Genomic DNA, 26,249 nt, shown 5'->3' on the forward strand with positions numbered 1-26,249 from the left:
TCAGAAGACAGTTCAGAGTAACTGGAAATGTTTGAATTTTTTTTTTTCTTAGAGAATGATAGCAGCTTATTTTCCTTTCTGTGCTTCCTCTTTCAATAGGCTTCTTACTCCAATTTGAATTAAATGATAAATAATGCTCTGTCTCACCTCCCAAATCTCCTCCTCTTTTGCTCTTTTGGCTCTTTAATTGAGTTTCTCATATCTTAGATTCACTAAAACGTTGCCTTTCAGAATAACTCTGCAAAGATCATCGCAAAACTGATATTTTCAAGACAAAGATACAAATTCTATATAGTTCTTCAAATAATTCCTCTCCCTAGTTTGCTCCCTACAGCTGGCTTGGTAACTGTAGGCCACGTATAAAATTTTAAGACACAAACTCTTCCACAGGCCTCTATATGTATATTGAATGAGGCAAAGTATTGGATGGTAATAAGTACATTTATAAGCATTATTTCTATAGTGAAAAAAAGGTTAATTTGAAAGTCATTCCTCCATTCAAGAAGAACAATTTCCTCTAGTCTTCTGACTATTTATAGAAAGACCTTTACATGTGAAAACTAATTAATAAATGGGATCAATTTCAAGGTATTTTTTCTGGTTCATCACCACTTAATCATTCAATTTAAAAAACATTTTAAAGGCCAAGTCTAAAATAGATTTGCACCCACGCCCCCAGTGTGAATTTTTCATTCTTTACAACATGCAGTAGGTACTGTATAATGACCTTTTCTCTGTTTGGAACAGGGATTAGAATAATACATTTGACCCTTTACAGTCACCTGGGAGAGATGTTAGTCTCCATGTTCAATAAACTGAAATATGTCTCAAGTGTCCCAAGGTTAAGGCCATGACTTTAAACTATTTAACACAGAGTATCATACTGATTCACTTAGACTCCCAGGCTTTTAAAAAAATTATCAGACTGAATTAGATATACTTTATCAGAACAATTTCTTTTCTTCATACAATTAAAGCAAATATTTTACATTGCAAATAAAGCAAGTTAACCTAGATGCATGGTGCATTATAATAAAATTTATAGCTGCATAAATAGCAGTGTAAACTTACAGAAAGACTAGTAATTATAGTGCCATTGATGGTCTTTGTTGCTTTAATTCTGAGGCAGCCAGAATGATTAAACTGAATCTTAATCGACTTCTCCATTAAAAATGCTGGCAGAGGAGCTCCTTTAACCTTTCCCATTGATTGAACACAACAATCACCATTCAATTATAATGCAAAAGGACATTTGTTATAATGTAGAAAAGATGCATGAGCCATTTCCTTTTACTGAAGACAATCAATGAGATGACTCCTACTTCTGCAAAGGTGAGAATGCTCTACCTAAGAGTCTGATAAAGTCAAAACCAAACAGAAACCTCCCCACCATACAGAGGAGCAGGAGCTTACTAAGGAAACTAATGTGGAACAGATTCATTAAGAAGAAATGTATTTTCTATTACTATTTACAATAGCCACAGCTATCCTGAATATATTGTTTTTCTTCTGAGAGTTTCAAAGTACTTAAATTACCATGATCAAAAGTTTAATGGTGAATTAATGAGGGTGGTTACTGGGCCTTCTATATGTGTTCTCAGTGCATGCTTAACAATACAAATCAAGGCAATACTGGTAATTGGAGGAAAAGAATTTTAGACTAGGAAGGAGACTTCAAGATTAACTGGTTTACTTAAGGTCAGACAGCTAATTGCAACAAACTCTGCACGAGGATCCAGGTCAATCAATTGCCCATTTGACACTTGTTGCATTTGTCACTTTTGAAGTATATTTCATTTTCGGTTATGTTTTTTACCTGATTCCATATTTATATGGAACACTCAAGTCATGTACAGATCTTTCTTAGCTTATGATGAGGTTACATCCCAATAAACCCATCGTAAGTTGAAAATATCATAAGTCAAAAATGCATCCAACGCACCTAACCTACTGAACATTCTAGCTTAGCCTAGTCCACCTTAAACATGCTCAGTGCTGAGAACACTTACATTAGCCTACAGTTGGACAAAATCATCTAACCCAAAGCTTATTTTATAATAAAGTGTTTAATATCTCTTGTAATTTGTTGAATACTGTACTGAAGGTGAAAAATAGAATGATTGTGTAGGGGAGGAAGACATTTCCTCTACCCGCTGTGGGTTCTTCTGGCTGGAGAACGAATTAAATTCACATGAGACAGAATAACAGGAGAAAATCAAGCAAAGCTTTATAACGTGTATACATGGGAGAGGTTCAGGCAACCTGAGCAACTCGCCAAAATGGCTGAAGGCACCTCCTTAAATATCATCTTTAGCTAAAGACAAAGGAAGATGTTGGGGGTGGGAGCAGTCAGTTACAGGACATTACCAGACAAGTACAATGAACAAGAGTAAGATTATTATGCAGATTTAAGTCCTTGCCTTCTGCATCGATAAGAGTTTCTAGAGATAAGGTCATCCCCCTCCTTCCTGGTACAGAGAGGGAGACACCTTTACACATGGAGATTTCCTTTACAATGTAAATGTCTCTTAACAAAGGGTAAGTAAATTCTACTTTTCAGTTTCTTTCCTGTCTGCAGTTTTTAAAAGTAACCAGCCCAAAATCATCCTCATGCCAAAGAGACATATCTTGGGGTGGCCAATTCCAGTCCCCCACAATTGTATGGGCACAGAATGGTTCTAAGTGTATCAGTTGTTTAGCCTCAAGATCATGTGGCTGACTGGGAGCTGCGGCTCACTGCCGCTACTCAGCATCATGGGAGAGGATCATACTGCATATTGCTGGCCTGAGAAAAGATCAAATTTCAAAATTTGAAGTATGGTTTCCACTGAATGTGTATCGCCTTTGCATCATTGTAAAGTCAAAAATCATAAATCAAACGATTGTAAGTTGAGGACCATCTGTGCTTACATCATATAACGTAAGTTGAGGACCATCTGTGCTTACATCATGTAACCTGCAAAATACAACTAACCATGCAAGTGTAGCTGGTTTAGTCCATATACATAGTGGTGGTAGATTAAAGATGGCCATGGGTTCTTTGCTATTCCTCCCATTGAGAGGTGGAGTATAATTCCCTTCCCTTTAAATCTAGTCTAACTCAGTGACTAGATCAACAAAATATGGTGGAAGTGAAATTCTGAGACTTCAGATGCTAAGTCATAAGAAGTGTTGCAAATCTTGTCTGTGCTTTTTGAACACTTACTCTGAGGGACACTAAGTGCCCTATAAGAAGCATGACCACCCAGAGATCACCGGTTATAAGGAAGCTGAAGTCACCACATGGAGATCCTGTGAGGAGAGAGAAAGCCCAAACTCCTCCACTGTTCCAGCCAGGCCAGGAATCAGACACATGAGTGAAGAAGGCATCTTCGACATTCCAGGGCCAGCAGACATGACATGGAGAAGAACTCAGGACACTAGCTGGCATCCAGAACCAAGGCTGAGACATACGGTTCCAGTCAAATAATGACAACTGACTGAGTCGGCCTTAATGTTCCCTCACCTTGCCTAACCTTTAAACAGGGTTCTTCCTGACCATAAGCCTCTGATCTCTCTTTTCTTAGATCATTTACTTTAGAAAACCTGCAATTATAAATTCTTTGTCTGCCCCAGACTCTTGCAGTTTTGCAACTCAGGAATGCCTTTCCAAAGGAGCAGGGAGCCATCCTTTTGAAATGCAAACATCAAGAATGATAGTGCCCCATCTTCCAGTATCTGTGGGAGGGTAATTTCCTAATTTAGTAAACACAGATAGAGTATTCAAATTGACCAACCTCCCCTCTGAGTTCTCTGGTACTTTTTCACTAGCTCGCCTCAGCACTAAAAATCCCTCACGCCTTTGATTTCAGTGGAGTTGAATTCAATTTTTCTCCCTTATTGCAATAGCCTTGAATAAAGTCTTCCTTGCCTGTTTAACTCTATCCGGTGCAATTTCTTTTTTGACACAGCTAACTCAGTCATTTGTTCCTCCGCATCTGAGGCCTTAGCCATCAGGGAGCAGGGGTGAGTCATTTCTACAGTGCCCTGCCTGAATCCCACACCCACAGAATCATGTGCGCCATAAAATGAGTGTTGTTTTACACCATTAAGTTTTGATATGGTTTGTTATACAGCAATAAACAACTAGAAATTCTTTATCTCTCTCTCTCTCTCCATAGTTACAGAATGTATAACTATCTACTGAGGCTCGTGAGCCTTAATTTCTAACTGCATTCAGTGGGCTAGAAGTATAAAAGTTCGTGTTACTAATTTACTTTGCAGCATGCATGAGGGGTTGCCTGTATTTGTTACTTTGGCAAACATGCACAACTCTTCACTTTATGCACTTCAGATATGTGTCTAATCACTAAAACCAAAAGATGATTAGAAGTACAATAATTATTTTGTGTGTACTCAAGCAACTGTTTATATGTAACCAGCCCTACACCCCCAGATTACCTCTTTTAAAAGTCAGCTTGAATATACAACTGATAGCAATTAGGATGTTTTTAAAGTAAATAAGTTATGGTCTATTGAAATAATCAAAGCACATGGAAACATAGGTGAACAAAAGCAAAACAATATTTCCTCTGCAAAAGACTTGGATTTGAACTGGCAGTCTTTCCAAATTAGGGGTAACCAAGTTTCAAATTTTAGGTTCAAAGAGTAAGTAATTTTTTAAAGTAGTAATGAAACTTCCAAGAAAGGCATAATTTATTAGAAATTGAAATCACTTTACTGTATTTCCAAATTAACAAGTACATTTTTGTGAAAAGAAAATCGTTTTCTATTGAAAGAAAACCTGGAATATCTCTTAACATAATGCCAGCCTGATTTGACTATAGTGACCAGTTAGTTAGTGCTGAGAAACTTGTTGTGCATGGAGTCAATGTCAGTATTCATGTTTGTCAACCAAGCCCTTCCAGAGCATATATCCAGAGGGCTCTTTAATGTCTAGATCTCTTTTGGGAGAGCGGATATCACCAAATGACTACCCCAGATCTTGCTGTCATGGGGGGGGCCACAGCTCCAAAATGGTTACAAATGTTAAAATAAAGGTTTGTGGAAGCTCAGCTGGAACACACTAGACAGATTATGTATTTCATCAGGCTCAGGGGGGATCTGTAACCACGCAAGGCAGGCTCTGGGCACTGGGACTTCATGGCAGCTCTCTATATTGAGTGGGAGGTGAACTGACATATTCTTTTCTGTGGGCTGAAAGATTTGCCCCTGAGCTTAGGAAACAGAACAAGCTTTGTCTAGTGTAACAGTTTCTGATTTGATCACTCGTGGAGCAGAAAACTTTGATGGGTGATTGCCCCAAGAATGAAGGCCCTTCCAAAGTCAACCTACTCACATCACTTTCCCCTCATGATGCCTATGAAGGTATAGGCAAGCTACTCAGTGACAGGGTGGGGCCTTTGGCCTCTCGCTATTACTTACTTAGTTTTATAATACATCCTAGAACTTACATGCGCTGCTTAAGCTGACTCACCATGTGCCTTTCTTTATACTGATAGCATGGTAAGTGTAATAGTGGCTGGGATTTATGTTAGACTTCAAAAAACCCTTTTGATTATCAAGTAAAAAGATTGTTTTAAAAATATATTCATGTGGGGCTGGCCTTGTGGCCTAGTGATGAAGTTTGCGCACTCCGCTTCAGTGGCCGGGGGTTTCATTGGTTCGGATCCCGGGCTTGGAGTTTGCACTGCACATAAGGCCATGCTGAGGCGGCGTCCCACATAGCACAACCAGAAGGACCTACAACTATGTATTTGGGGGCTTTGGGGAGAAGAAGATTGGCAACAGATGTTAGCCCGGGTGCCAATCTTTGAAAGAATATGTGTCTATTCATGGGATATTCATACTGTGGAATAGTGCACATGAATTAGATCTCTATGTGCTGACATACAACAATTTCTAAAACATATGGATAAATAAAAAGAGAAAGTTGTGAAACAATATGTAAGGCAAAATCCATTCATGTTTAAAGAAAAAAGTGAAACAAGATTCTTTTTATACATCTCTGCATGTTCATACATTTATATCAACAACGCATAGAAAGGCCTGGATATACACACCAAAAAAAGAAGGATATGCACACCAAAAAAACGAGAGAGAGAGAGACATCAAGGGGCTTGGCACACAGTTAGTTAAGTGGAAGTGTCAGGATGTGAACTTAGAAAAAATAAAAATAAAAATAATAAAATATATTGGAATCTTTTTCTCTGAAGGGCTTTGTCTAGGTTAACTCTTTCCTGAGGGAGTTTAAGTGACTCAGAGAAACAGATATTTCATCACTTTCCACAGGCACATAAAAATGAATTCCAGTGAGACAAAAGACCAAGTGTTCCTTATACTCTGAGTGGCTAATCTGGTCATCAGCAAGCTGGTCTTTGAGGTTCAGAATCTGACTCCTAGTACTTGCTGATAACTTTAAGATAATCTTTTTAGAAAGTACTTATATTTTAAATGTATATTGTGTTTATGTTTTGTTTTGTTTTGTTTAATATTGTGATTTTCTTTGAACTCAAACTTTCTTATATGCAGATCTATTTTCTTGACATATTGGGTATATTTGGAAGCTGTGGAGTCCTGGATCTAAGAAGACATAAACTAAGTTATTTTATACATTTACACATCCATTTATTAAACCAACAGTTGTTATGTCAGAAAGGGCTAGGTCTGAGAATAGCATTGAATCACCAGTTGAAAGAGTGCCCAGTATTAAAGGAGAATATTACATGGAGAGGAAAAAATAAAAACCTATCCTGGAGATCACGAAGTTTTCTTAGGAAAAGTGACATAGAGCATGAGAAGGGAATTCATGAGAATGAGAGATAAGAGTTTGCTAAGTGAGTTGCTGGACTAAGGAAAGGAGGAGATCCATTGGGGGATGATGAAAGAGAGAAAACCCAGGAAATTCCCATTTTTCAAAATGAATAAAGAAGATTTACATATTTTTCTATTCTACAAAAGAGCTTATACACATAAGAATTAAGTTTTTCTTGAAAAATTTTAGAGAACTTGTCCCTGAGTCCATCAGAGCTGTCTCAGAGAGAAAGAGAAGTAGCAGTGTTCACATCCCCATCACTCACAGCATTCTGGGTCAGTACCAGAAATGTATCAGAGTCAGAGCTGACCTGGGTGGTGGGACTCTTATATTATTTAATTAAGGAAGCTCCGCCCACCCCTGCATGATCAGGAACTGTGGTATGAAACAGGACATGGAGGAACCTTAGCTAGATCCCCTCCTGCCAGCTCAGTGTTTGGGTGTGGGGAGAGTCCGGCCCCTCTTCTGGCTTGCTCAGATGCCTGAGATTCCAACCTTGCTTTTGCAATTGTAGGAAGAGACAAGTCGTCGGCAAGAGTCACATCTTCCTTCACGATTGCAAGCAGCTACCTCTCTCTGGCATGATGGGATAGGGAGCTGGATTCTAAGCCTTGCCCTTGACTGCCTTGAATTGCCTCAATCGCTCAAGGCCAAGTCCTTCTTTCAGAGGCCATCTCTCAACAGGTCAGTCTTGGACAGCTTAACCTGAGCTCTCAGTATTAATGGAAAAAGAGCTCTGAGGTGAAAAAAAAAAAAAATGCTGGACTATGTTAAAGAGGGATTTTACTTCAGAATTTCGCAAAGTCCTGATATGCTCATGTGAGGAGAAATTTTTAAAGAAAGAAGTGTAATAATAGATAGATTCTCATTATATTTCCCCTCTGGATAGTATCTCCTCTCTCTTGGTTCTTTCAAGATGTTTTTCTTTATCTTTAGTTTTCAAAAGACTGACTATGATCTTTCTTGGTGTGAATTTCTTTTAGATAATATAGTCCTTTCATTGGAAAAGTTGCTATGGTTCTGTTTCCAAGGAAAAAGGAAAGAATGGATATTAGGAAGCAACTGATTATTTCTGCAGCATATTCTGCTTTATAACCGTGTTTGTACCATCTTTTAGAAACTATGTTTACATGGTTTCGGGTTTCCAATTCTGTTGTAAATGAAATCCCAAGAGGTTATTCAACCAGGAATGCTTTCAGAAACTCCTTGAAAGCTCTTTCATATTTTGGTAGATTGAAAAATGGGACCAGTTCCTCAATTCTCCCTGTATTCACACCCTTTGCTTTGTAACTTTAAAATGTAACTTTATAGTGCCCTTCCACTCAGACTGTAGGCAAGGCCATGCTAGCTGCTTTGAGGAACAGAATGAAGCTGAAATAAAAGCCTGCCAGTTCTAAACCTAGCTGAGAAGCCCTTGTGTGTTTCTGTATCTCCTCCTTGGTTCTGCTGTCACCATAAGAACGTGCTCTAGCTGGCCTGCTGAAGGGTGAGAAAACTATGGAGCAGAGTTCAGTAACCCAAACTCCTGAATTGAGGCCACCTCAAATAAGTCAACAGCCCATGGATCCCCAACGAGGTGAGCAAGCCCGCCCAAGATCAAGGGCGCTTAATAAACTCCCAGTTGATCTAAGACACCCAGATAGCAGCACTTACTTTTGTATGTCACTGAAGTTTAGGAGTTGTTTGTTATTAAGCATTATTGTGGCAATTGATAACTGTTGTATATGTGGGTAGTGTTTATCTTAGTTCATTAGGACTGCTATAAGAAAATACCACAGACTGGGTGACTTATAAACAACAGAAATTATTTCTCTAAGTTCTGGAAGCTGAAAGTCCAAGATCAGGGTACCAGTATGGTCGGGATCTAGTGAAGGCCCTCTTTTGGGTTGCAGACTGCCTACTTCTTACTACTGTGTTCTAACATGGTGGAAGGGAGGAGCTAGTCCTTTTATAGGGCACTAATCCCAATCATGAAGGCTTTGCCCTCGTGATCTAATTACCTCCCAAAGGCCCCCACCTCCTAATACCATCAACTTGGGCGTTAGGATTCTACCTATGAATTTTGGGGGAACACAAACATTCAGACCATAGTAGTATTGTTCCCTTATTTCCAGTAACGAAACAAGTTTATCCTTTGTAGAATATTTATTTGATTATTTCAATCAGTGGAATTTGATACCTATGTTCAAGTTTTCATCTCATCCAAAAGTAAGAATGTGCATTTTTATGGAATTCTCACATTATGCCTACAAACACATATCTCTGGATGCACACTGTTTTCTACATATAATGAAAAATAAAAATATGATTTTTTATTTAGTTGGTTGATTTCTGTCCATAGGTTGTCAGTTAAGTTTGTCATAGCCTTTCTTGTGGTCCCTGAAATGATAGGATTCCCATTTCTGCATTCACAAAAATGAACGTCACTTGACAAATCTTCTGTCATTAAAATGAGAAAAATATATAAAACATGTTCCATATGGAGGATTTTTAAGTGTATGACATAATTTAAGGGTAAATAGAAATGAGAGATTAAAAAAATTCAGTATAATACCATGACTTTCCAAAAGATCAAATTACATATATTTCATAGAAATAATGCAAATTCCTAAAAGATGCTATGGGAAATATTTTTTTGTCTGTTTAAGAAATATCTGCCTGTGATATGAAACTTCTAATACTCTTCCTTTTTGCTTTTGGGTTCAATAGATTAAAAGGCACCTGGTCATTAAATACCTTTGAAGATAGTTATCTGCAGATTTGACTTTGGGGTACAAATATACAGGAACAATTTGTAACCTGGGAAGGTAGTAGTATTGAAGAGTAATATCTGAACAACAATCGCTTGAGGAGGAATTTCCTACTTCAGACAGGCATCAATAGCAGATGGTGAGACCCACTGGGAAATAAGCACAAGTGTTGAGAAAGGGGATACTGTGTTGTGGCAAATAGAAGATCTGATGCAGCAGAAATCTCTCTCTGGAAAGGGAAGTTAAATTGCCCATTAATGTTTTATCAACTCTTTTTTTATGGAAGAGCTAAAAATTAATCAGAAAAGAAGAAGTATTTTGGATAGCAACATTTGTGCAGAAATTTCACAGGAGCTGCTGGAAGCAATAGGTTCTCTCTCTCGAATTTGTAAAATGTGCAAGTTTATAATAAAACTTTTTAAAGTATCTATTATTTTGAGTTTAAGTTGTTTGAATACAACATTGAATAAAATGTTTGAATGTTACATTGAAGAAAAAGACAGCAGATTTTTAAAGGAATAGTATTGAAGTATACTTTTCCTAAATTATACTGTTTAAAATGTTTACTATCACATGTCAAAATTTCATTGTTAACATATGAAAATGAATTTGTTCAAAATAAATATTTTTAATGTACATGTAAAATTAGTTTTAAAGAAAGGTAAAACATGCTAATTGATTTTTTCACTAAGAAACTAAAAATCCAAGCACCATTTTATAGTCACACGAAGACACACACCCCATATACACATACATACACACAGGTCCAATATATAACTATTCTACTTAGTTTTTGAATGTGTTCAGATTGTTCCTAGAACTGGATAGAGCTTTTCACAATTTTACTTAAAAAATTCACTAGGTATTTAATAAGCACCTTATTTTAGGACATAAAAGGTAGCTGGTACCAATGTACTGAATTGTGTACGATTTTCTAGCATTATTTTTTTAGGGCTTGAGTAGAACATTTTATTTAAACACATGCAAGCAGGTGAAATATTTAAAATAAGTCTGGGAGAATATGTAAGCTATCCAATATATGAATGAAGTTATAATTTAATAAATATTTCTCTTTATGATCATACATCTGTTATACATAAAATAGATTTTCTGCGAAACCAAGAAGAACTCAACACATTAAGTTTACTGAAACACGAGATATACAGGAAATACGAGGGCTACAGAAAGTCTTTAAAAACAAAAATCTATATACAAAATTAATATATAAACTTTTAAATACTGTTATAGGCTGAATTGTGTCCCCTCAAATTTATATGTTGAATCCTAACCCCTAGTATCTCCGAAGGCAACTGTCTTTGGATAGATAAGGTTTTTAAATGGGTAATTAAGGGTAAATGAGGTCAATTAGGGTGGGTCTTAATCCAATATGACTAGTGTCCTTATAAGAAGAGGAAATTAGGACGCAGAAGGAAGACTACATGAAGCGCAGGGAAAAGATGACCTTCTACAAGCCCAGGAGAAAGGCCTCAGAAGTAACCAACCATGCCGACACCTTCATCTTGGACTTCTAGTCTCCAGAACTGTGGGAAAATAAATTTCCGTTGTTTAAACCACCTAATCTGTGTTACTTTGTTATCATAGCCCCAACAAACTGATACAAATAATGTAGAAAAAATAAAAAATTATTTTAATATAAGAAAGCCAGTTTTTACGACTGTCATAATAATGACATTATGTTGTCGTAATGATGACATGACAATATATTATATTATATTGTCATGATGTCTTAGAAAAAGCTATGTTTCCCTGTATATAATTTTCAACCAGTGTTATGCTTGGGACACATCCACTTCTGCTATGAAATTCCTCTACATTTTATATGTAAATTATCCCTTTTACAACCTCTTCTCCCCGCCCAGCCCACTCTCTTCCCTTTATGTAGCAGCAAGGATGTCTTATTACCAAAAATGTATTGCACAAGAAGTCTAAACTAAGGCAAGTGCATGAATTTGATAGACTTAAGAATCTTTCCATGTTTCCTAAAACTCCCTTGGAGGGAATTGCTCCTTTCTTAATGAGCCAATTGTTTTCATTAACCACTAATTACTTTTTCTAAGCATAGGGGTATATGTGACAAAGATGATGAAATTACATGGGAAAATATTTTACTGATAATTGGACAATATTATACCAGCCAAAAATAGCAAGCATTCAGGAGATTATTACTTTAAGTTTGTGGAAAAATTAAAGCATTAATCTTGAAGTATCATTATTATACCATGAAGACTGAAGACAAATTTCAGTCATATTATTTTAAAAGCAAGTCACTAACTATTACTGTGTAATACCTCTACTAAACATGATCCAAATTGCAGTGATTATAAAGGCTTAGTAAAAATATATTTGCTACATTATATTTGTCAATCACCAGGGTCTCCGTCTATTAATTTATTTAGCCAGTATATACTAGACTGTTGACTACCACCTTCTCTGACAGGTACAAGGTAGATTTTGTACCATGTATCTAAGCCTTATTCAACAGTATTAGATAAATGGTACTCAAACCACTTCTCTAAGAAAGACAAACTTTAGATGGAATAGGAAACCTAGAAGTTACTATTTTGCTGAGTTTTCAATCTTTCAGAAACCTTTTTCACCTAAGAGGTTATGAGTCGTAAAATTTCCTGCGACAGGCATTTAGGAAGTTCAGGATGCTGATGACTGTACCCTGGAAGCGTTCACATAAACACAAAAGACATGTAAATTGTAGACCATTTTGAAGAGTCAGCAGCATGGTAAAGACGTAAAATTAACCAGAAGATAGATCTACCTGCACTAGGGAAATCTGATAGCAATCAAAGATCTTCATTGATAATTCAAGGCTAAAACTTTCTCCCAGATTCTGCTCTCTCAGCAGCATATTGTCAAATCAGTAGACTAATAAAAGTGGATGAGAAAAACAATTGTTTATTCGCAAAGCCAAGAAACTGAAAAGTGCATTTCTTCTTACATCTTCGAGTTCTAGTCCAAATCAGTTGTTGGTATGACCTTTATACTTTAGAACTCATGTCAAGGCACTCTGAAGAGCATTAAAAAACTAACTTTGTGAATGTTCTAAAATAGCATTTGAAAAAAGAAAACCAGAAAGGAAATTAAAAGGGAGAGAGAAACTGTTGCACATGTGTGATCTAGTAGGTTTGCAGGAAGCAAATAGTTAATGCAATCAATTCAGTTGGGGAAAATATTAGATAAATCAGTTGCTTGGTCTCCTGTAGATAAAAGTGACAGTTGCTTACTGAATCCAAAATCATTGCTTTAGCTCTCTGACTGTCTGTATGCACGGAGGTAGGATATAGGATTGTGTCGTTCTTGAGGGTACAGGCTCCAGAGATAAGTTATGCTGGCTCAAATCCCAACACTTGCTGGCTAGGTATCCTTAGAAATTTAGCTGAACACTTGGTTTCTTCATCTGCTAAAGGGGAAACAAACAATACTTGCTCATAGACTTGTTGGAAAATTGGATGATCAATGCATGTGACGTACTTCACAGAGGGCCTAGTATAAGTAAATGTTTAATAAGTGACAATCATCATTATTTACACCTATCATAAACAATCAAACCAATATTCAGTTTATATTTCATATGTGAAGAAAATAATAACAAAACCCCCAATGTAAAAAAACACAATTTTACAGCAAAAGATATATATGCTTAAGATACGTATTTGGCATTACAAAATGGCTTAAACAGACAAAATTTTTCATGCATGATCTCACAATGACAAAATATCCTAATAAAATGCAAAGATTAGGAATTAAGGAAGTTGTTCTATACCAGGCAAGGTATTGTAAAGGGGCAGAGACATCTACAATTTTACTACTCTTGGAAAAAAATATTTCTATGTCTGATTATACATATTAGTCTACAAATTGTCTCAAAATCTATGTGCTACTTGAATCCTTTCTTTGATTTTTTAATTTTAGTGATTATACATTTTATTCTAGAATTAATAATTAATTCCTTTTCAAATTTTCTATTCTCCTGCACCAGTCCTGTTCTGTTACTGTGGATATTAGCTAATGATTTTTACTCCCCACCTTCAAAGTGTTTGAAATACACGAAGGAAGAAAAACAATCAGAATCATCTATTGCAATCAGCATACCAACTCTCAGAACTCCCAGCCTCTTCTTTTGCGTGTGAAATGGTATTTAGTGATTTTTAAAAAGAACTGGGAGAACTCTTCGATACTTTTCACTCCAAAAAAAATTTAGGAAGCTGTGGAGGCTGGGATCTTCGGGAAAATGAGGTAAGATTCCAGGTGCTGTCTTTGGCTGCCAGTTCTGTAAAACAGTATTATAGTAAAATAAATAAAGAGATAGACAGATAAGTAAACACTGTCTTTTAATTACCAAGCAGGCAAGTTTTGGTGAAAGGTGTGCCAAGCTATGTATGAATGTTCATGCAATGCAGCTTTTAATTTCCTAACTTGTGTCCGTCAGACTGCTGGGTGCCTGAGAGATGGATGGCCAAGCTATCTTGGAAAGACTTGGAGCATAAGAATCCTTAGAACTGTAGGCGGCATTGCTTTGTCTTTTCTTTCTTTCCCTTATTGTCCCTCAAAACTTGTAAGAACATTTTTTGAGCGGAAAAAAAATGAAGTTTAAAATTAATTTCTTGGAAATTTTCATTACAGTTGTTTTTATTTCAGTTTCATCACTTCTGGGTTTACCAAAAAAACTCTGAATTAAAATACAAGGATCCCATATTTTCTCAGGGAGTCCATTTTACTCTGTGAGTGAATCAGCATGTATTTCTGTCATATGTGTATGATTTCTGAAGGTCTTAACATAAAAAGAACAGGGAAATGTTCAAATCGAAAGATGAAGTATACCAGATCATACATGAGGGGAAAGCACATTTTTTTTTTGTGACTTCAAGCACAGAATTTTCTCACAGAAATTTCCAGAAATTTCTCCTGTAGGATCCAGTAGGGAGCATGACTAGGAATCAAGTCATGATGTAACAGAATGCCAAGTGTGAGGACCTAGTTTTCAGTGGATAAACACAAGTTTATATGGGAAATAATAGATCAACTTTCTCCAGAAACAATCTACTGCCCAAAATCAGGGGCAGAAAAACAGTGTTGCATTCAAACAGGGTGGATGCCAGTACAAAAAGTTATGGGAGCCAGGACAATGTGGATGAAGGTTAAGCTCCTTATACAGGATTGGCCATAAGCCAGTAAAGGGAAGGAAGTCAAGAGTAGAGAGAAAGGTGATGATTTCTAAGATTCTAGGAAGGGGGTAGAGGGCTGGGAATCAGAATAACACACACCTTTTTTTTTTTAATGAGGTATTTGAAGAATTCAAGGGAGGGATTATTTTAAAATTTAAGATTTTGGAAATGGTCATGAATTATGATGACGTCAAGACTGTGGCCTTGCCTGGTGACAGGTACTGTAGAATAGATGTGAGAGTACCTAAAGTTAACGAGATGACAGAAGAACGAGGCCCTGCTGCTGGGAATGTTGTCTCTGTGTCTATTGAAGTTGGTCTTGGGGGAAGAGGTGCAGAGAGAGACTGTAATCCACGCCCTGCAACAACATAATGCACTGGAGGCTCATCTAAGATCCTTGTATTAAACCGCAATGAGGGCCAAGAAAGAACATTATAAGTGGATTACGTGAATGTAAAGGAACAATGCCAGAGGAACAATAGTTAGGGACTAGCTCCAAGACACTTCTCTCCCTGCCTCCTCTGGTATACCTCTCTCCTACTAGCCTGAAATTTTTGACAGCAGAGTTGTTTCTTTAGACTAGAGGACACATGAGTAAACATTCTTACCAAAAGGAATTGTTGAAAATGAACCACATTATCTGGCAAGATAGAGAGTACCATATTTAGATTGCCCTCTATCCTTCTCATGTTTACTCTCAGATTAGTTAATTTTCAACTTGAGAAGTTCTGAGATCCTAGATTCAAAGGGATGAGATATGGGGGTTTGGGTGGAGGAATACAAAAATGAGAGTGAAAAAGCTTGGGTGCATGTGTATTAGTTTCCTCAGGCTGCTGTAACAAAAGTACCAGAAATTGGGTGGCGGAAAACAACAGAAACATATTCTCTTACTGTTCTGGAGACTAGAAGTCCAAAATCAAGGTGTCAGAAGGACATGGTCCCTCTGAGACTCTGGGTAGGATCCTTCCTTGCCTCTTCTAACGTCCGCAGGTGGCTATCAATGCTTGGCTACACCACTCCAATCCTCCGATCTCTGCCTCTGTCATCACATGACATTCTTCCTGTGTCTCTGTGTCTGATACCAAATTTCCCTCTTCTTATAAGGACACCAGTCATCTTGGATTAAGGGCCCATTCTACTCCAGTATTACCTGTGATATTATGATTTACATAAGAAATGTATATTTGGTGTTCCACCCCTTTTCTCGCACACAGCTCCTAAAACCCTTAGAATTCCTTGTAATGAGAGAGAAATTGTCTCTAGTTCTGTTAACGAGGTGACTTTTAGACCTTACCTAAGAATCAGGCTGGTTGCCAGGGGACCTAAATTTGCAATTAGAGGGTTGGAGCTTTCAGTCCCACCCCCAACCACTGGGGAGGAGAGAGGGGCTGGAGGTTGAATCAGTCACCAATGGCCAATGATTTAATCAATCATGCCTATGTAATGAAGCCTCCATAAAAACCCCAAAAGGATGGGATTTTGAGAGCTCCTGGGTTGGTGAACATGTGGAGATTTAAAGAGAATGGCGCCCTCGGAGAGGCCATGGAAGTTCCAGGCCCTTTCACTGTACGTTTCCGTACTCATCCCTTCCATCTGGCTGTTCCTGAGTTATGTCCTGTTATAACTGGTGATTAGTAAGTAAAATGTTTCTCTGAGTTCTGTGAGCTGCTTTAACAAATTAATCGAACCCAGGGAAGGGGTTGTGGGCACTTCTGATCTATAACCGATCAGTCAGAGCACTGGTGTCTGAAGTGGGATGTGAGGGTCAGTCTTGTGGGATGGACCCCCTAACCTGTGGGATCTGACGCTATCTCTGGGTAGATAGTGTCAGAACTGAGTTGAATTGCAGGACATCCTGCTGGTGTCTGGAGAATTGCTGGAGGTATGGGGAAAACCGCCCCCATACACATGGCAATTGGGTATAGAATTCTTAGACCTCTTCTTAACTATTTCTGCAAGGACCCTATTTCCAAATAAGCTTACATTCTGAAGTGCTGGGGGAAGGACTTCAGCATATACTTTTGGGTGACACAATTCAATTGATAACAGCATCTTAGGAGGGCAACCTCAGACGCCCGGCTGGGAAGCCCAGGTAGGGAATTAGGAAGCCAACAGGTGTCAGCCCACGTGGTAATTACTGGATAATGGAGCATCACAAACTAACACTGAAGTTTGAAACTGAGAAATGCTACTGAAACAGTAGGATGGATGTAGAAAGTGGGATAGCTGGAGGAAGGAAAAAACAACCAAAACTAAAATTGGGAATGAAAAAAAGAGGAAAGAGGAATCAAATTTTATCTGCTTCAATTAGAATAGGCTTATTTTATTTAACTATAGTAAATATATCAACCTTAGATAATTGAATATCAGGAGATACATATTTTGGATTTAGTCAACCGTGATATTGACTGACTGTTCGATGAGCGTTTCTGATTATTATCGGTGTTTGTCAAGTCATACAATGCGGTGGTTAAGGGCAAGCTCTAGAGTCAGGTTGCTTGGCTTGAAAATTGCTGCATCCCCTATTAGCTGTGAGACCTTAGGCAGGTTTTATACCTTTCTTATCACTCAGTTTACTTATCTGTAAAGTGAGTACCTATCTCAGAAGGTCATTGTGAAGAATGACTGAGTTACCCTCTGTAATCTGTGTCTGGCACGTAGAAACTGTTAAAAATACATTAACTGACTGTAGTTTTGAATTTTTATTTACCTTATTTTTATAAATGAAATTCTTGATTTATATTAACTTAAATATAACTACAACGAACATAATTAAATTATCGAGTTCTCTTTCAGCTTAAAGTCTTTTATGGAACTTTCAGGTGGCTCCTATTTTTTTTTTCTTTATGGAAAACAGCTTTTCTTTTTGGTATAGGTCTAAAAGAAATGACGTTATTATATAGCTTCTTTATCAGAAACTAGAATATAGCATTTATTAAAATATACTTGTTAATTGATTTTTTTGTGTACTTAAACAAGATCCAGGGGCCAGCCCAGTGGCATAGCAGTTAAGTTCACACATTCTGTTTCAGCAGCCCGGGGTTCACAGGTTTGGATTCCGGGCCTGCACCTACACACTGCTTATCAAGCCATGCTCTGTTAGCGTCCCACATATAAAATAGAGGAAGATGGGACACAGATGGTAGCTCAGGGCCAATCTTCCTCAGCAAAAAGAGGAGGAATGGTGGCAGATGTTAACTCAGGGCTAATCTTCCTAAAAATTTTTTTAAAAAATCCGTCTTTTTGTGTCTATTACCTTAATATTGTGAGTGATCAAAATAGCAGTAATTACATAATAGTAATGACTTACTAAGTGTGATTCTACCAAGCACATTATATATATTTTCTCATTTAACATGTAAAACAGCCTCATTGTATTATGTAAGCCATAAAATTATTACTTTCTCTCTTTTTTAAATGACGTCAGTGAATCACAGAGCAGTTCCATAATTTGCCCAGGGTCACACAGCGAGCAAATGGTTTAGTGAGAGCTCAAACCAGTTTTATCCGATAATAAAGTCTGGGCTCTTAGCCTCTTTGCTTTGCTGCAAGTCTGGTTTCTGGGCCCCATTTTAACATACAGAGATTTTTTAAAAGATGAAATATATGGTAATCCAAGAAAATTGTTTTTAAAACACATCTTTTTCTGTAGGCTTTTAGTCAGGTAATCAGAGGATTAAAACATGTTTTGTGAGCATAATTTGCTTCTAGTATTTCTAGAAATGCTGTTAAATGAAATTATTTGTTAGCTCCTCAGTAAGGATTGCTCATTTTCTAAAAAAGTTCTTTTCTTTCCGAAGCATAAAAAGAACAATAAATAACAACGACAAACTCTATTCCTATTATTAGCTCACAAAGTAAAGTCTTGGTCTAGAAAATTTGCGAAGTCAAAAGGCCAGAAACGTTGTTTTCTGGTTTTCACTCTTACGGTGTTTCTCTTCTCAACAGACCATGAAAGAAAAAACATCCTTGAACCCCACCTTCAGCAGACCTTTGTCACCTCTCCTCTCCTATGGATTTGTTTAGAATTGCTTTCTACCTCTGTCTCTAAGCAGATGCTGATTGAAATGTTTTAATTAAAATTATGACGACTACAGAAAAATTATTGAGCAATTCTTCAGGATGAAAATGCTTAGTGTTGGAAGCCTAATTCCACTGTTCATGTTTATACTGAGCAATATTTTCTCAAAGGTTCACCCTTGTGTTGTGTAATATTGGATTAAGTTCCAACAGCTAGAAGGTATTGTTTTTTAAAACAAGGCCAAGCAAGCAGAAAAGTTTGTACGATGATACAGATTTGATTAGCTCTTAAACAAAACAAGTTCAGCCAGGTTGGTCTGTGCAGTTATTCTAAACTGAATCCTTTAGCTTTCTTCCCTGGTCATCAGTCTCAGAAAGAGTGGGCTTTTGTTATGTTCTAAAGCCATTTTTAAAAGGAAGAGGCGACGTGATCGGGTGGGTCATAGTGTCTGCAGCCTGTCCTCAGAAACACTGGAGAGACCCTGGGATGGAAGCCAAGTGACTTAGAATTGTGTTACAGTGTGAGAGATGAAAAGGAGTTTCACTAAGAAGCCAGTATTACCATCTCTTAATAAGAATGGGCTCCTGTTTCCTACTTGGTGAAACTCTCTACAAAGTAGAAAACCTTACTGTTGCCCCTTTGAAGGGTTCTAACCTCGTTGTCTGCTGCAGCATTCTTCTAGAAGCTGTCGGCAATGCAAAGCCCTGGAAGGACCATCTTGGGCCACTGAGGAAAATTAATTAATGTTGATGTTCCGAGTCAAGCAGCAGGCTTTAACCCAGCCAGGCATCCACATGAGCTACCGAGTGGCCCATTTAGAGCCTGCTTCGTTTTTTCACAAAAACAGAAGTACAGAAAACTAGTTTAGTCCAATGCTTCTCAAATGTTAATGTGCATCCAGATCACCTGAGGACTGTGTTCAAATGCAGATTCTGATGCAGTAGGTGTGTGATGAGGATAGAGATTCTGAACTATTGAACTCCTAGGAGATGTCCATGCTGTTGGTCAATGGACCCAGATGACTTTAGTCTCTTTCCTTATGTTTTCAGGCAAGAGGACAACTTTGCCACACTGGTCAGATTAAAAACCAGTCTTGATTTAAAGGAAATCACTTATAGATTGCACATTTTTCACTCACAATTCAATTTAAATTCAACAAGTATTTAATGAGACAAATAATTTTTTGTAGTTAAATTAAATCTTCTATGAAACAGCTTACAGCCAGTTTCCCTGGCTTCCACCTAAAGGCTTCCTATTCTTTAGTGTGATTGTCTCCTATGATAATAACCTTTGCTTAGTTTGCAGTTCACTGAAATTCTGGAGGCCACACTGATGTGTGGCAAAGTGGAGCAGCTTCTTTCACTTTGGACATTCTTGGCTACATTCAAGAATTTAATAATTAAGACACTGTGAAAGTAGGTGTGTTCTGCTTCCAGGATCCCCCATAAACAACTACAATTTGTACCAAACCCAGAGGGAAATCAGGTTTGTTTGGGACTCATTCTGTAAGATAGAGATTCTCAACTTGGAAGAATAGAATTATCTGAGGGGCCTTCTCCAGACACCGCCCACCCCCCCCCCCCCACACACCTTCTCCTCTTCACACCCCCACCTCTCACCAGATTCTGATGGACAATTGGCTTTTCCCTAATCTTCACCCTCTCTCAATGTACCCCCCAATTAAGAACTACAGTATTAGAGTCTATTCACTCAGACTACCTCCCTCTTGACCAGTGTAGTGAGTTGAACGGTGGCCCTCAAAAGATGTGTCCATCAGGAAGCTGTGAATGTGACCTTATTTGGAAAAAGGTCTTTGTGGATATAATTAAGTTAAAAATCTAAACATAGGATCATCCTGGATTATCCGGGTGGGACCTAAATCTAACGACAAGTTTCCTTATAAGAGACAGAAAAGGAGAAGACAGGGACACAGGAGAAGTTCATGAGAAGATGGAGGCAGAGGTTGGAGTGATGCAGACACAAAGAATGCAACAGCCACCAGAAACTGGAAAAGGGGGGAAAGATTCTCCCTTACAACCTCCAGAGGGAGTATGGTGCTGGCGACACCTTGATTTCAGACTTCTAGCCTTCAGAGCTGTGAGAGAATAAATTTCTCTTATAAGCCACCCAGTTCATGGCAACGTGTTATGGCAGCCCTAGGAAATGAATACAACCAGTAAGCTTCTGCCCACTTTTGAAACACAACTTTAATTACTATTTTTCTTTTAACCAAGGGATAGAGTTTATACGATTCTAGCTTAAGGAGACTGGAAGTCACCTAGAAACATAGCTTCTTTGTCCCTGTAGGACACTGGAAAGGCTGTTGAACCATTTTTACTCATTGCTCTTAGGAATACAAAATGACAGTGGCATAAACCAAATTCATATATACCCTCAAATGTGATGTTAAGTATTCTTCAAGAATGTGGTCTAATGGAGTAGACAGACACTAATACAAATAATTCAGATAAATGTATAATTAAAGTTGTGTTAAGGGATCTGAAGGTTGGCCGCATACTCTTATGAAAACTATGAAGTACTTTAAAGATATCGGAGGTGGGGGTCAGGAAAAGCACTCCAGAAAGAGTGACATTTGAGCTGAATGTGTTAATTGATGAAAGAGATGGAAATGGAAGAAAAGCATTCCTGTAGAGGGAAGAGCATGGACAATGGTTCTATGGCAGAAGGAGCCTTGTCCCTTTTGAGGAATTAAAGGACAGCTATTGTGGGTGACTGGAATAAAGAAAGTGAGAGGGACAATGTTGTCAGATGAGGATAGAAACGAGGAGCAGCACGTGTTAAGAACTTGGGTGTTTATTGAAAGAGCAATGGGAAAACATTGTAAGGATCATGTGGGTCAAGGGGTGTGGGTGATGGCAGTGGGGAGAGGGTGAGGTTGATGTGATCAACTTTATATTTTGAAAAGACCACTCTGATTGCCTTGTGAAGAGAAGTTTTAGGGGGGAACAAGAATGAAAGTAAGAGGACTATTTGGCCAGCCAATACATTCATCCAGGTGACCAATGACCAGGAGGGTGGTAATGCAGATGGAAGGAATGGAAAAGTTGAGAGATGCTTTGGTGGTAAAGCCAGCAGGAATTAATGATGGAAGTACCACAAGGGGGTATCTTCAAGGAAGACGGAGGTGCCAATGATGACTCTTGGTCCCTGACCTGACTTAAGTGATGGGACACGGCACAGTGCTATTTATTAAGATAAAGGGTAACAGAGGGCCAAGAAAGGGACAAAGGATCATGATCCAGGTTTTGGAAATGTGGCAATTGAGGTGCATGTGAAATGACTATGTAGTGATATCAATTGAGAGTTACAAACATGGTCAGAGGAGAGAACTAAATATATAAAATTAGGAATGATCAGTGAGTAAATGGTACTTGAAACAAGGAAAAGCATAATGTTGCTGGGAAGAGAGTACAGAATGAAAAAAGAAGGACCCAAACTGAACCCGGAGGAGCCATAACATTTAAAGTCTAGGTAGAGAAGAATGATGAACCTTTAAGGATGACTGAAAAGGAACTGCCAGAGAAGAAGGAAAACTGAAGAAGAATGCTGTCCTGGAAGCAAAATGAAAAAAGTATTTCAAGAAGGAAAAATATGGGCAGCAGTGTTCAATGCTGTTGAGAGGTCAAGATAGATCAATAAAATATGTTGCTCCCAGGTAGAGATGACAGAGAGAAGACAATATCGACTTTCACTCCCTCTTACCATCTTTCATTTTAGAGAATTTGTAAAATAAGGAGATTGTTTTTTGAAGACATAGACCTACAAAGATAGAGATAACATGAGAATAAATAAAAGCAAAACAATTTGGAAATTGGAAAGGAAATAGGCATATCATATGGGAATTATTATACCCAATAGGATGGAATTTTAAATGGCAACATGAAAAGCCAAAAAACAGCCCCAAATAAGCACACAAAACAAAACTTAATTTGGACCACAAAAACATCAAAAACTCAGGGATTACATATATCAGATAGATCTAGAAGGGGGGTGAAGGAGTACTTTTAGGATAGATAAAGACATTTTCAGACATGCATGTTCTCAAAATATCAAACTTCTGTGCATCTTCCATGCAGGAAGCTGTGAATATGTCCCTCCAAAATGCGAGAGTAAGGCAAGGAAAGAGGAAGACAGATAATATGGGTGCAGGAGCCCCTACACTGAACAGAAACAAAGGGACAAGCTGGGGATGACAACTGCGCGGCGGCGTAGAGACCAACCCACCCAAACTGGAGCAGGTCATAGAGCTCCTGGAGAGATGTCTCCCACACTATACATAAGATTGATAATGTCCCAGAGGCATTGGAATAGATTGAGAAGAAGTTTAGACCACAGGTAAAGTGTTTGGAGTAGAATTAGTGATTAAAAACACAGAAAATGAGAGGCCAGCCCAGTAGCATAGTGGTTGAGTTCACGCACTCTACTTCAGTGGCCCAGGGTTCATGGATTTGGATCCCTGGCACAGACCTACACGCTGCTCATCAAGCCATGCTGCGGTGGCATCCCACATACAGAATAGAGTAGGATTGGCACAGATGTTAGCTCAGGAACAATCTTCCTCAAGCAAGAAGAGCAAGATTGGCAACACATGTTAACTCAGGGCCAATCTTCCTCACCAAAAAAGAAAAAAAAGGGCAAATGAAGCAAACAACAACAAAAAGTCAATTATTAGGTCCAGGAAAAAACCTGTGCAGGAATATTTATCTAATCTAAATTATGATATGACTCTATTGGGAGAACGGGGGTGGGAGGGTGGGAAAGTTGCTTGTGTGAGGAGGGAGTCCTGGAGGAAAGGCAGTCAACAAATAATGACTAAGACTGAAAAAACAAAGGATAGAAATACAAAAATATTATTTAGTGGCACTACTATAGTTGTAAAATAGCCAGCTAAAAAGGGTGAAAATGGCTGCCTTTGGCACAAGGAAAATAGAGATGGAGGAGTGGGTGAGGAAGACTCCTTTTGTCCTCTCTTTCTCTCCCTTTGTGACAAATCTTGTAGAATTCTTTAAATCCCCTGATTAAAAGAAAAAGAAAAAGGGTGGAGAAAAAATGAAAAACGTCTGTTGAGTTTTTGACAAATAAGACTTTGAATGCCCAGGAATGATTGCAGTTGAGGCACAGAAGCTGTTTAAAGATGAATTTGGCCAGTAATATGCTCACAGGGTGTCACTTTAAATCACTCCCTGTGAGAGGCACAGCCTTGTCCCTTGAAGTGTGGCCTCTGAGCACTTGTCTCAGAATCAGCTGAAGTGCTGGTTAATATTTAGTTTCCTGGGCCCTACCAGCGATTCTGAAGAATCAGAATATTTAGGGAGGTCACCCATTAAAGAGGCTCCCTGGGTAATTCTCTTGCTCCCCCAAGTTTGAGAAGCACAGCCCGAGGGCATCGACTCTTAACTCAGTGGTCTCATCCAAGCAACTAAAGAGTGTTTTTAAAATATTCGTCTGCTATATCTTCACATCCAAATTCGGTAAAGCCGGTGCTTTCTCACTGTGAATATATTCCCTGGCAAAAGTTACCGGCCGCTTCTAATGCTCCTTCCTGGATCAGCAATCCTGCTGAAGAATTCCAGAGCTGTCAGCCTCTGTCATTTTACTATGTCCTTTCAGAGATTAGACAGCTGTGCAAAGAACAGTGGCCATGCCTTTGAGAGTGTATAGCAGACAATTCTCTGCTCTGTGGCGGAAAAGACAATCAGCGTCATTGTCTTGGAGCCTTTACTTAAGCCGACAAACTTATACCACTATTTCAAGTTACGGTGCTTCATTCAGTTTTCATGTCACTTCATTAAGAACCCTAATGTCCACAGATACCTTTGAAGTTATAGCTTTAAACTATACTTCAGTAAGTGTTGAGAATATAGAAAGGATTATTTTGTAGCTTTTACGTGCGTTAGCGTACCCCTTAAGAAAAAAAGATTAAACATACATTCTCTCCCAACCTGGAGTTTAGAGAACATTATCACTCTGTTAAAGTCAATGTCTTTTAGTTTTGAAAAATTCTAATTAAAGGAAAAAATAAATTATTAAGATATTCTTCCTTCTTTTAAGTAGTGTATAAGTGTTTAACTTCTAGAATGAGGCTTTTATTATTATGATAATGTTATAATATTGTTATAAGAAGAATATTCTTTGTGGTATTCATAGATCTCAAATTATCTTACCGAAAACATAATTTGTGATAAGAACCTTAAATAACTGATATTCCCAAATAATTAATATTATATCATTTCTAAAACCCATGCATCTAATATGAAGTACTATGGCTCACAAAATACCCGGTTAACAAACACGCTAAGGAGTGATTAAGAGCCCCCCAGGAAGCTAACAAGGCCATCCGAGTAGACCAGCTGCCTAGCTGGAGAGGATTCACATTCCACTGAGGCGTCAAACCTCCAAAGGAAATCCCCCCACCAAGCCCCTTTCATCCACTGGGGCTTATTCCAGAGGATCATTGGTAGTTCTAATATGTTGTGAGAGGAAGACAGGAGTGAAATCCCGTCAGGTAGGATTAGCTTACATTATTCAAAGCTTAATATTTATAATAAATTCTTAGGGCCCTGAGAATATTGACTTTGGAGGAATAAGATTTTCATAATTTAAGGAGTCATGCAGGTTTTCTGCATTAAACGTAGCCTTACAAGTGGTTTTACATGAGAAGTTAAAAAGTACCAATTAACAGAGGCAGTAAAAGAAAAGAAGACATATCCATATACTCATTCTATACACCCGAAAGGAATCATCATATATTAACATTTTAAGGTTAAAAGTAGCACTTCTAGTCCTCAGCCGAAACACAATTTTCATATTCAGTTTTAATCCTTATATATTATTTCTTACATAGTTAGGGAATTTGAGAAAAAGATGTTTTTAATCTCTCCTTCTCCTGCCACCAAAGTAGGAGCTCTGGGTAGTAACGTCATTAAGTACGTACCCAGAGTTTCTCTGGACCTCTCCAGACTGGGTGCCTGGAGTGTCATGGAAAGAATCATTACTGAAATTGAACTGTTTCTGCCTCCCCTACAAAGCAGCCATCGACACCCAGAGCAGTCTCCAGGTTGCCAAGTATTGGTCTCTTCTTCCAGGCCTCATGGTCTCTTGTTTTGCCCTGTTCCATCAAAATGTCAGGGGAATGCAGAAGAGGTGAGGACACTGGCATCTTGCACTATCTGTCGCACAAGGTCATATGGAGACGTGTCCTACCTTCCCTGGGCATTCCCAAGGGACATGAAAGTAACGCCTCAGCTTGTGTTCAGTCCTCACTTGCCCCCAAGACAGCAAACTAAGACTGCTGTAATTTCAGCCCCTCCTAGGAATGTGACCTTAAACCAATCAGTCTAGAAATTCCTGATGACACTAGTGAGGTACATGTCTGATAAGACCCCTGCTGCCCTTCCCCCAAAGAAAGGTCGTCTTGCTTGAAACAATGCTTTCTTTCTTTTGCA

The sequence above is a fragment of the Equus asinus genome, chromosome 11, assembly GCF_041296235.1.
Source record: "Equus asinus isolate D_3611 breed Donkey chromosome 11, EquAss-T2T_v2, whole genome shotgun sequence".
Classification (NCBI taxonomy): Eukaryota; Metazoa; Chordata; class Mammalia; order Perissodactyla; family Equidae; genus Equus; species Equus asinus.